Consider the following 13,442-nt stretch of genomic DNA (forward strand, 5'->3'; position numbering starts at 1 on the left):
AAGACACTGTGGCCTGTAACACAGCTGTTTCTTAAGCTAGCACAGGTCGCAGGGCTTCTAGATAATGTAAACTACATAATTTGAGCAAATAAAACTATTTTATTATTATTATTATATCGTTAAAACGAAGCTAAATGGATCTTTGTTCTGATTTTAAGTGTAAGCGGTTAAAAAATAATATTACGACAACAATGTAAAAATATATATATAAACTCCATATAAAGCAAAAAAGCTAATGTGCCTTATTGTGGATATAAAACTAAGATTTTTGTTGGTTTTTTGACGTTTAAATAATTATGTTCACATCTCGTAATATAACGAATATTAATATAACGAGTTATTAATAGGTATACTGTCTTTATGCTTCGTTGGTTATGTATTTACATTACAAACAAAGCATTAAGACAGTTATAGGTTGTGCAGTACATTGGCCGGACTTTTTTTCAATATAAACCCTTTTTCACTTTTCCTGTAACTACAAGGGATACAAAACTTACGCTGAATTTGATTATATTTTGTAACTTTCGGATCTTTGACGATTTCTGCGTTGCTTTTTGAAGTTATATTTCTTTTTGAAGTTATATTTCTTTTGGCACGTTAGGGAAAAATGATAAGAGCAAATTTTTACGATGCGCGCGCACACCGTCACAAAAAACCGACACCCTGAAGTTAGCTAGTCAACGAAGAAGTTAGCAACGTGAAGTTAACTTGCCAATGAAGTATAACTTCTTACGTGCGTACATAAGTACACACAAACTTTTTTAGTTAGTAAAGTTCAAAAAGTTTTTATTATAATTATTTATTGTCGTTTCATTTACATTTCGGATATATTGTCAGTGATACAGATCCATAATAAACTTAATAAATTAAAGTTTAAAACGTTAAATTTTAAAATCTCAAACTTAATAAAAACTTTCCTGTTCTATACGGTTGAAGTTCTGTGTTTAAGTTCTTTATGTATTTCAAGTTATAATCTGACATATGAAAGCTTAATTTGGGTTAATTGCAAAACTTTTGCATGGCAGCATTGAAACAGTGTCTTAGATATTATCAAATTACGCCATAGTCCGCTTCTTTTCAGTTCTCAATGCGTACCTCAATGCGCACATTTCTTTATATGTACCTATTTGTATAAAAATTTATTTAGTTCGAATTTATTTTGACAAATCTTTAAAAATTTTATTGATACTACTTATGATTTTTTATCTGAAAAGTTATAATTATACTGTTACTATTCAAGTATCACACTGAGCCGGTACTAAATCAGAGTTGTTTTGAGAATGTAGCATTGGGATTTTTTTTTTAATTTCCGACTTTTTCTTTTAATTTTCGAGTGACAGTATAGACGAGAAAAACATGTACTACTTACACGTGGTCCAATTTAATTGGTTGAGAATGAGTCATCTGTCAACTACGATTATCGTGTATGTTATTATAGTAAGTAGACTTGTTTAATACGATCCCGTCATTATCACGCCTTGAAAATATACGCGAAGGTTAATTTATAATGAATTTAGAAAATATTGTTACAACTGATTTTCCATAGAGTAAACTGATTTTAATAATATTTAATTTTAATTAAGATTTATATAAAATGTAGAAGAAATATTTTTTGTAGTCCAAAATACAAGAATGTTTAGAAAAACACACAAAATGATGTAATCAATTTCTTTCGTTGAAATAGCAATTTTCCCAGACAACTTTAGGTATAAAATATATCATGTTTGATATAGCAAACGTTAGGAAGTCTAAATCTTTTTGTTTTTTGTTTTGTATGTAGCTTTTGGTGGTAACTATATCTGCTTGAACTTAATGTCTCTCAATATAATTATATAAAAGTAATAATGATTAAACCGCCAGTATTATGATAATTTCGTGTTCATGTGTGGACTCGTTACGCATCGCCTTTATCATCGTTTAATGTTTTGTATCGAATTTCCTGTCCTGTGTGTAATGGTGTTTTGATATCATTTGCTGGAAAACTAACTTTTAGATATATTTCGGTAAATACTCTAAAAAAGCGCCCGATTTCGCAGCACAGTCGTTGAAATAACGACTTGCAATTGATTTAGAACTTTTAAGAAATATATTGGTAGCTTTTTTCACGCTTTAGTCACGTTTTATGGTTAAGCTCTATTAAAGAAAAAACTGTAAATTGACTTGTTAAACAAAATTTAAAATGTTGCGTTATATGGTCACACTTACATGGGTTAAGGAATACATTTTTAATCTCCGAAGCCGTCTGTGTCAAAAAAAAATTAAAGAGTATTTTATAGATAAAAAATAATATTAATCTAGTAATATATTATAAAAAAAAAACAAGTCTTTAAAGGAATATTCCAACAACGGTTTATCATTAAAAAAAATATGAATAATTCGTTTTTTCTTTTTAAAAGCTATAAAAACTTGCAACGTAGTTATAGGTATATGTTATTGTGGGATTTTGCAACCTTGGGAATTGCACCTTTAGTTTTGATGACAATCTATGTTTAGGTATGTGATGTCATTCTAAATCCAACAAGACGTCCACAGCCAAGATGGTGGAGTAGTTATTTTTAATGCACTCCTACAATATGGGTCTCAAATGAAAGGGCTTGCTGCGAATAGCTCGAAACACGAAGTTACGTCAATCTAAATCCAAAATGGCGGAGTTATAAAGGTGGCGGACTAGTTATTTTAATATACTTCTACAATATGGGTATCAAATGAAAGGGCTAGCTGAAAATACCAGAGTGAGAATCGTGCGATCCAGCGATAACTAAAAAGTATAAAACAAATTAAAATATGTATATTTGTTATAAACAAGCTTTTATTTTAAATACGTTAAAAATAATAAAACAAAAAATACTGCGCTTAATATAATTAAAAGCCCTCTTATTAAACGCTTTGCAGTCTAAATAAACTAGTCGATAACTTACGAGACGATGTAGTTCTCAATAACAAACTCCCGAACTTAGTAATATTAGTGTTAACTTAGAGAAAGATATGAAATTTCGTGTTTATGTTGTAGAAAGTTCGGTAAGATATGAGAGTTTTTTCAGAGTGGTGTAAAAGTAAGAATGAATGTTTAAAATAAGTACACACGGTCGTCTGTTTATAAGCTAAGCTACTTACTTAGTACCTATATTTTAGGTAGCAACCAATTGATATAAATATTATTTTTGTTAGAAATAATTATTTATTAATAAGTAATACTATTACTTGAGTAATCGAAAAGTGGAATAGATTAACCATGACCATGGCTCCTGCCACAATACTAAAATATCAGAAACTCAAAATAATTAACAAGAAACAAGGCAAATATTCCAATTGCATCTTACTTCACCTTTTGAAAATAAAGTTATTCTATTGTTTAAATAAATGTCATCATAACTAAGTCGTTAAACCGTATACCAAATACACGCAGGGTCGGATCTACCATATGGCTTTTTTGGCTTCAGCCCAGGGCCCCGTGTATTCAAGGGGCCCCAGCTAAGTCAAGTCAAAGCCAAAAATAGACGATAATGCGAAAGAATCCATAATTTTACTATATTAAATGGAACATTTCGTATGGTTTGCAGTCCTGCCAATCCTGCGACTAATCAAACCCATTCAAATCATTTAATTCAAGTCTACGTTCAGATGTTGGTACTTCGAACAGACATTTAAATTGTTCGGTAGCCATTACACATTCATTTCAATCGTGGTCAAATTAGGTGTGTCCCTAAGTAGTACTAGCCCAGGGTCCCATAAATTCACGATCCGGCCCTCTATACATGTATAGAAACAAAGACAAAGTCACGGATATAAGCTAGTAAATAGTTAAACGAAATTTTTTTATATCTCACGTTTTATATAGTTACCATTAATTTAAAACTCGTGAAGTTGTCCGGAACAGTAGTGCTATTCTGTAAGAACATTTTCGTGTCTCGACAGCGGAATCCGCGGTGAGATATCATATTGGTATTCATTAAAACTCGACAGTCCCGTAGCGCTACACTTGTGAGTGCGGCGACGAGTCGAACCCTGTTGCGTGAGAACGTTGACATTTAATAGTATGAATTCGGTATTCTGTAAGGGGATTTACCGCTTCACACATCACAATTCGAGACTTGATTCGACACTTGACTTCATGCACATATTCTAAAATAAAGTCATAATAAAAGAATATCGATAAAATAAACACAGCTCTAAATTGCCGCTCTTCGATTCGACACTCACTTCACATCGCTTGTGCGTACGGAATGTTTACAGAATTCCAAACCAAAGTGAAGTGGGTTCGCTTTCGAAGTGAGCGCTGTCACTCAGGTGAAGCTCGATATCGAAATTGTTATTTACAGAATAGCCCTGCTGATTTGTCCTTAGAGATATCACCGTTTCTTACTTCTTCATTGTTTTAATATTAACTTCATTGGATATTTTATACATTACATTGGATATTTTTTACATAATTAGTGAAATTAAGAATGTTCTTTTATTTGATAATATAAGCCTATCCTGTGGATACCAAACTACCAATTACGATTACAAATCATGTTAAGTATAACATGTTCGGATGATATGAACAAATATGACTTAAATTAATATTATTTTCGAGGTATCTAGATAAATCTATACTATAAAACTGAAGAGTATACGTATGTTTTATTGCTTAAGCGCGGTAATCATAGGAACCACTGGCTCGAATTGAAAAATTATTTTTGTGTTGGATAGTCTATTTCCTGATAAAGGCTATATAGGCTATATAACACAACACGGGTGAAACTGCGAGGCAAAGCTAGTATTGATATTACTACGCTCTTGTGATAATATAATAAGGTTTTATATACCTATACATTTATCTTAACTAAACACAAAATGAAAATAAACTACAAATCACGAAATCACAATCACAAAATCACAAAATGAAACTTACGAAGCTAAATTCTATTAAACTACTCATCAGTGGTTTACTTTAGTAACCAAAGAGTTTCCTGTTATCAAATGTTAAAACTACAAGTAGTTATGCAAATGAGCAAGGAGGTATCATTGCCGAGTACTCGGCGTCTCTGACTGGCCTTGATGATCTTGTTACCTTGAAGTTAGGAACTTTATGATAAAAATCTTTTAAACGTAGTGCCTCACATGTCATGTCAGTAACATATGTGAAGAGAATGCTTTTTGGAGTCTTTAACTTCACTTGTGATTTCAACTGCGATTTGCTGTGGTTAGGGCCTGTTGCACCGGTTCGGACCTTATCTATACTAGTATAGTCGCAGACATTTTTACCTTACTCCTGGCCCATTCGGGTAAAAATAAAATCTATGTACAAATGTATTGACTCATCCCTATTTTACTATACAAGTACACCATTGATAAATTAAAAACTCCACAACTTGAAATACTTTTTGTCTCCCTTGGTTTTTAATGTATACCCTATTTTTATGATATTGTCAAGCGTGGGTGACAAAATCGTTAAACGTTCATGTTTTAACGATCTGGCCAAATTTAGTTTTCCACTTCATGAAATGGCACCATTTCATGAAATTCTCGAGCATTTCATAATGTGGCCAATTCAACGATATGACCACGAAATATTCAGTAAATTCCAACACTAAGAGTAGTTTTCAATTAAAACCAGTAGTTTCTGCGATGGGCGCGTTCAACCAAACAAATTTCCAAAAAAAAATCGTCTAATTTATAATATTAGAAATATACAATCTAAATATATGTAAATACTCTCTTACAAGTATATTAGTCAGACCTAAGTATAAAAACCGATGTCACTCAGAACTGGAGACTGCCGGAAGTACGTTTCGATCCCTTTATCCCTTTAGGGTATTATTTGGTCTTCACAAATGCTGTTAATGTACTGGGGTTACTGTACAATATTAAACCCTTAGGTCTTTTACTGGCTTTTATCATTAAAAAGAGTGATAAAAACGTAAGATGATAAAAAAAATAAGCAGTGAAATTTTAAGTAAAAAATAGAGGAAATATTTGATAATTTAGAAAAGAAAATGTGGATGGAATAGTAAAATATTACGAAAAATAATGAAATAAATAAATAAAATAACAGTAAGATTACAAGTGAATTAGTGTTTGAATAAGAAAATGATTTTAAAGCAAACGTCACTTTGAAATGATTGAAAGTAGAAAATGTACGAATTTGATATGACGTTCCAATTTGTCTAAAAGGTTTCCGTTCTTTGTTTGGCTAGAGTTGATTTTCAAGAGTTACGGAGCTTTAGTTTGGTTCAGGAGGATAAACCGTATTTTGTACGGATAAGCTTTATTTTTCGGTTTCAGTCATAAAATTTCATCGTCGTCAAGTATTTAATGCTCTGGAATCTCCGAATCGTATTTCGTTACAAATACGAACTATGTAGATCTGTATCTTTGACAAGCTATACGCTTGGTAGGAAAAATTTAGGTTATTTGTAACCTAATTCAGAAAAGGATGAGGTTCTCGATTCGTCTGAATTTTTTATATGTGTTACCTTGAATTTTTTTACCGGTGTATCGATTTAGATAATTATTTTTTTATTTGAAACATGGTTATCATCGTGTAGTCCTATTTAAATTTTTGGGATATCTGACCAATGGTTTTTTATTGTCAATGTAAATTAAAATTGCTTTTTTTGTTTGCGAACAAACTCAATTGTTTTTAATGTTATGTTTTTTCTTTTTGTTTTACTTGGCTAAAGCAGCTGCCTTTTTGAGTGATCATTAGATTAAAAATGTACATCACCAAGATTTACAAAAATGATGCTTGCTTTTTTTGTGTGATAAAATTCACCGTTGGGGAGATTTTTGGAAACATTTTTTTGATAAGAAAAAAAGCCGTTTACCCAAAATTGATGTGTGCTTTTTCAACTGACTACTATAGTAAATGCCAAAGTTTGGATGTACGTTCGTTACCAACAAGCCAGAAGGACAGAATGGATCTGGATGAGCACATAGACTGTCATCATTTTAACTTAGTCTGATACTTTAACCTTTACCCCGAATAAAAATAGGTAAAAAAAAACTTTTTAAGTTAAACGGTTTTATGTTAAACATACATTGCAATGTTTAAGATAAATGTACTAAAAACCAAAAAATAATAAAATAGATACAGTCGTGGGAATTATAAACATATGCATAGACTAGACTAAAATAAAACCGTGGGGCACGTCAATTGTCTACAATCGTTGATTAAAATGTTTGTTTTGTAATGTTACAATATAATTAGGCAGTTGTTCAACCGACAACGATGGACGTGTGATAAGTAGGGCTAGAATGTGGAAACAAGCTAGCAAGCTCGATTATAAGCGAGTTTTAGGGTTCATAGTGGTGAGCGAGTAGTACTTTTATCATATGTTTTGTCGGTTAAAGACAAACTACGAGCAGTGAAACGATTCCTCGCCAGCCAGCAGTGTGAATGTCCAACGATAAACTAGTTGAAACATCTCTTTTATTTACACGGAGTGTATAACTATTGGAATTTCCATGAGCAAGAAAATAGTAAGTAATTTCCTCACCGTCTGCGGGCCAACTGCCTATTTTAACGACGAATTAAACGATTCTTCTATCGCACATTAAGTCGATAATTTGTAGACAATTGACGTGCCCCACGGTTTTATTTTAGTCTAGTCTATGCATATGTTTATAATTCCCACGACTGTATCTATTTTATTATTTTTTGGTTTTTAGTACATTTATCTTAAACATTGCAATGTATGTTTAACATAAAACCGTTTAACTTAAAAAGTTTTTTTACCTATTTTTATTTTCTAGTTTTTAGTTTTTATTTCGCATTCTGTTTAATTCATTTAGTGCTTCATTATTGCAAGGCCCATCTTAAATATTGAGGTTGTATAGTGCACTGTATTCTTCTTGTCAAGCCCTTTTATTTGATACCCATATTGGTGGGATTGATAAAAAATTGTTATCAGACATTTGGTAGCGGCGGCCAGCTTAGATTTCAATTTTGCATAGTAAATTGTATTCTACTTGTTGAGACCTTTCATTTGATACACATGTTGATGGGATTGATAAAACCTAAGTTATCCGCCATTTTGTAGAGGCCGCCATCTTGGATTTTAATTTTATATAGTACATTGATTATACTGGTTGAGCACTTTCATTTGATACCCATATTGATGGGATCGATAAAACCTACGTTATCCGCCATTTTGTAGCGGCCGCCATCTTGTATTTCAATTTTTTATAGTATATTGTATTCTGCTTGTTGAGCCCTTTCATTTGATACCCATATGGATGGGATTGATAAAACCTACGTTATCCGCCATTTTGTAGCGGCCGCCATCTTGGATTTCAATTTTTTATAGTATATTGTATTCTGCTTGTTGAGCCCTTTCATTTGATACCCATATTGATGGGATTAATAAAACATAAATTATCCGCCATTTTGTAGCGGCGGCCATCTTGAATTTATAATGATAATGAATAAACATAATTGTATTGTCACCAAAATCCAAAGTGTATACAAAATTTCAGATTAATCGGTTGACAGGAAGAGGGTGAAATTTGAATTACTAAATTTGACCCAAGAATAAAAAATAAAACAAACGGGGTGAGCTAAATAAAACCGTTTAAAAATTATAGTTTCCGTGTGTTAGACAAAGTCATGGCAATAGCTATATGCTATGTCATATTATTGAGTTGAGATGTTAAAATATGTATAGGTCATTTAAAATCGCTTAAGGCACATTGATATAAGTATACAGAATGAATGTTACTTCCTTAACTACCGTGTAATCGAGATACACTCTTTTCTACAGATTGACAAATACACCCTAGAGATTCTGTTTCATGCATGACGGTATCCAACAGATAAAATTTTATGAAGTACTTTTGCTTTTACCAGTGAATTCCAATTTGTTGATGGAACATTGCTTTTTGCAATTGTGGATCTAAACATTGCAGTTTCTTGATTGAGGCGAAACAAGTCCTAATATCCTATTCTACCTCCTGCTGTTAAATTTTATTCGAAAATATGTGCAGGGTAAATTTTATCTACAATTGGTGAAACCGGCCTTAAAGTGAGTATCATATATGTAGTTATGTATATGCAATGATGCAACGAATGGTAATGCTTTTCCTAGTTGTATTTTGCTAATAGCATTATACGCGTGCTTCGGATTTCTTCTAAAATTTTCGATGGAAGCAGAACGCTATAACCCGATAAATACCAGTCATTCGACTTTCTTATACCTTTTTAAAATAGTGAGACAAAATATATTCCGCTATTTTTAAGACACTTGACAGTTTTTATTGCAAATTACGCTTTTTTATAATTAGAAACGTAACGATGTAGTTACGTAATTAAAGTTAATTGATATTTATAACGTTGTGAAGATGTACATAACGCGTAATTGTTACTGCTTTTTGTGTACTGTTTTGTAATGCATAGTGAACAGCGGGTTACGTCAGAGTAAGTTTGCGGGCCTAGTTGCTCTTAGTTCGTTCTCGGATGAACAATTAATTTCCAATTGTTTATCTTACCTTCGTTTTATGTTTTCTGTAGTCTGAAACTTTAGTTATGTGTTATTTAAAGATTAAATATTGACGAAAGTATTTCTAATATTTTGTTTATTTTTTTCAATATTGTGGGTTCTTGATTTTTTTTAATACTGCTTTTATCATCCTCAAAAGAAGTGTTGATGGTGATTACTGTATAATAATTCCTGACACTCAATGTGTCATCGTAAAAAAATATTTGTATTGAGAACAATTCAATGCCCTTACCACGACAAACACGGTATCGTGGTATCGAACGCAATAGCCAGGTAATATCACAACGGCGTCAACATATCAAAGTATTATAATACGTAATCAATCTCACGATTATAAATTTTATAATTATTAAAAACATTCAGTCTTATTTGACAACTTTCGAATTGTGATAAAAGAGTTGCATACAAAAAACTTTCACAAAAACAATAAGAGTATATATGTGTATACAAAAACACAACAACAAACTTCGTGCCTTATGTTGTATACTTGTATCAGTACAAGTTTTACAACTGCGTCCATTCATTTCTGTCGCCAACTGTTACTGTACGGGCAACTAGGTTTCGCGTAGGGCCGGTCGACGGAATCGCTTCTCGGAGTTCTCGGTAGTATGCCGCGATACTTTGCTCCGGAGTGACGTTCATACGTTAAAAAAAAGTTAGTGTCACTTTTGCCTCCAATTTTATTTTGACAGTGTGCGTGTCCTGTCAATTCGGATGTGTTCCATTTTTGAAAGTGTTGAATGGCCATTTGTATCGTGCTGTGATTTTGAAATGTGTCAACTTCGTGATTTTTGAATAGAGAATTATAATTGACAAAAAATAATATTAATAGTTTCTTTTTTTAACAGAGAAGTGCTTGTCAAATTTGATATTCGATTTATTAGTTACTAAACGGGCGTATAACGTAACGAATTAATCACCGTTTGTATGTGTGGGTGTGTGAACGTACGTAAAACGATTGCGATTGTGTTTATTATGGAAATAAGTATTTATTTTATTCACGACTGTTTTGTAAGGTCGGACATACTTTATTTAATACGGTATTGTGACGTACCTACTTACGTGTATCTTTTACAGATTTACGATACGAGTATACGATTCGTTTGAAAATAAAATAACTAGTTTTCTTTACATTAAGTAAAATTGTAACTGATCGATGTCTGTACATGAGAGGTATTTAGGAAAACAAATTATAAGCGTCCTTATAAAGACAATGTAAATCAAAATAATTAATTTTCATCTGCCTTTAAAGGTTTGTTTCTGTATCATACACCATCGGTTGCGTGAAATTGGCTTCCATTTTCATAGTTGTGTTTCTAAGGACTTAACTTCAAATCTGGTGTAGGTTTCATCGTTATTACTCTACAAACAATTGTAGTAAATACTGATGAATAAATACAATGCATACGAAACCGCGGGTATAAGCTAGCCATAAATTAAACCAGTTTTACGAGTTTGTTTATTGTAGTTTTTAGGCAAAAACACACTTTGAAGTTTTTCAATGAGTTACATTTATCGTAACATTTAATTATTTGAGTTTCTGACATACTTTTTAGCATCGTAAATAGTCTCTTTTCTCTCAATTTCTCCGATCTCTTGAAAATATAGCAATGTATATCTTTCAAACGCGTGTGTAACGTGAAAAATAAAAAATAACAGATTGTTATAATGGAGCGTTATATGGGATGTTATGGATTCGAGATGGGGGTTTTGAACGTTAAAACGTTATCTATAGTTATAAACCTAATTTTTTTCTACTTTACGATTAAGTTACAAGTTTTTTTATTTTTTATTGTAGACAACTTTAGTTGTTTAGTTTCGATTTACTCGTATGTATTTATTTATTTTATCTCGTAGGTATGTATCGCAAAATCTCTGTCAAAATAACCTGTTTTAAAATATGTAGATAGCCAAATGTATTTTTCTATATTCTATAATAGAAAAATACATATAATATATACAAATTAAATTATACAATACGCCGGGATCTTGAGTTATTCTAGATTTTAACATATACCAGTGCCAGATTCCTTCTATCGTGGTCCGTTCATTCTTAGAAAGAATGAAATGTATGTACGAGCATGACTTCTAGACGATTGCCCCAACTTGAATAAGCCTTTTTTGTTGTGTTGGTTATTGTCAATACAGTTTGTAATAAAAAAAAAAAAAAACGATTTTTTTTAAATAGTACGAACGGTCGGCTAGTATAATATGTAAAAAAAACGAGTTTGCTTTAGACCACACAACTGAAGTAAAACTTACGAAACCAAACTCTCTCTTCCGTTTGCCTCGCCCGATCACACTTTTCGTAACGCTCTCGTGACACATTCACCAGCTTACTCCCCATTCAATAATTAAAAGTACTTCTTGTGGTTAAAATATTTCGTAAATAACATTAAAATGTGATTATTAACCAATTATATGGAATTGAGTCTTCCGTGTTACATAAAGTCAAGTTATGATTCGGAGCGTATATTCTAACCTTAATGTTTTTTTTTTTTAATTTTATTGTATAAATTTGACGACCTATTGGCTCAGTGGCCATAGCTCTTTATGTTATACTAGTTTTTACTGGTTCCAAGTCCCCGATAAAATATTTGCATAAATTATCATAGATTTTATCGTAGTCTTAGCGTTGTGGGTTTCCGAACCCCTGACATAAAACTCCCGAAGGGCCTCATGAGGGTGATAGAAGTAAACATTACGTCTGCGCATAATTTTTTTTCAAAGGGCTCGCATTAACACTTAAAAGTTAAAACAAAGTTAAGTAATAAACATAGTTTGTTATACTAATTACGTCATAAATCATAGTCTTGTGCATGTAGTTCAAAATTACGATTACTAATATTGGTTTCATAATTAAAACGTATCTGAACAAACACGCATATTTATTATTACGGATTTAAGTTTATACATAAAACTAGAAACTTCTTTGATTGTACTCATTAATCGACTTCGAGAAAAAGGAGGACGTTCTTAATTCGAATTTTTTTTTAAATCAAAAATGATAGATAGTATACAACGATAAGTAACGTAACGTACACGCGTGTATCGTGTTTTTGTTTTATCCCTAATTAAAAGCTTATTTATTGACTATTTTTTTCCACTACTTAGGTACGTTACTTGTCGTTGTATAGGTATGTTTTTCGTTTGTGAGCAAATACTATTACTTAAATAAACAAAAAGAACGTACGTATTTTGAAAACAGCTCATAGTATCAATAACTATAGCTCTGATTTTAGCTAGTAAAAAACTTAAGGAATATTTCAACGTTTAAGGCGAACTGTTTGCAAAACTAGACAAAATCTGTCGTGTCACCTAGTTATGTTAATAAATATTTAAATAATTCGATTTCCAGTAAATACTGTGTCCGGAACAAACCACACGAACAAAAAATTAAATGAATATAAATATTTACGCACAAACACACACACACACACACATATACATATAAGAGTATATACACCTACCCGATTGTCAGTTCCTAAAGTTAGCAACTTGATGCGTGTTTTTGGTAACAACCGATTAATATAGCTATATTTTTTCCTTGCAATACATATTAATAATACAGACATATATATACAAGCAAATTCGTGCCGTAAATAGAACCCATAACCCTCAGAACAGAAAGCAGGATTACTACAAAATGCGCCGGTGTGTCAGGAAAATAACACAAAAATCACGTCAAAGGAATTTCGTATTTAATATGGCCTATAGAATTATTCTTCGTGGTTGTTAAATTCACGGCCGTTATCCCTACAGCCAATTAACATTGTTACAAGTGTTTTATTTACTATATTATTTATTGTCATATATAACAAATTAAAAATTGTATGAACTGATTTTATCGGTACTTGATTGTGCTTATTATAGGTCCATGAATAAATTTGATTAATAAAGCTTATAACTTTGCCAATATATCATAAAATTAGTTAATATAATCAGCGGATTATTAATTTTTTT

At 31.7% G+C, this 13,442-nt stretch overlaps 1 protein-coding gene across 1 annotated transcript in view; it reads left to right on the top strand.

The window, feature by feature from the left end:
• Nucleotides 1–13,442, top strand: part of LOC123660970 — a 178,959-nt gene that overhangs the window by 109,431 nt on the left and 56,086 nt on the right. The gene's annotated exons all lie outside the window — the stretch shown is intronic.

The sequence above is a fragment of the Melitaea cinxia genome, chromosome 16 (genome assembly GCF_905220565.1).
Source record: "Melitaea cinxia chromosome 16, ilMelCinx1.1, whole genome shotgun sequence".
In the NCBI taxonomy this organism is placed as follows: domain Eukaryota; kingdom Metazoa; phylum Arthropoda; class Insecta; order Lepidoptera; family Nymphalidae; genus Melitaea; species Melitaea cinxia.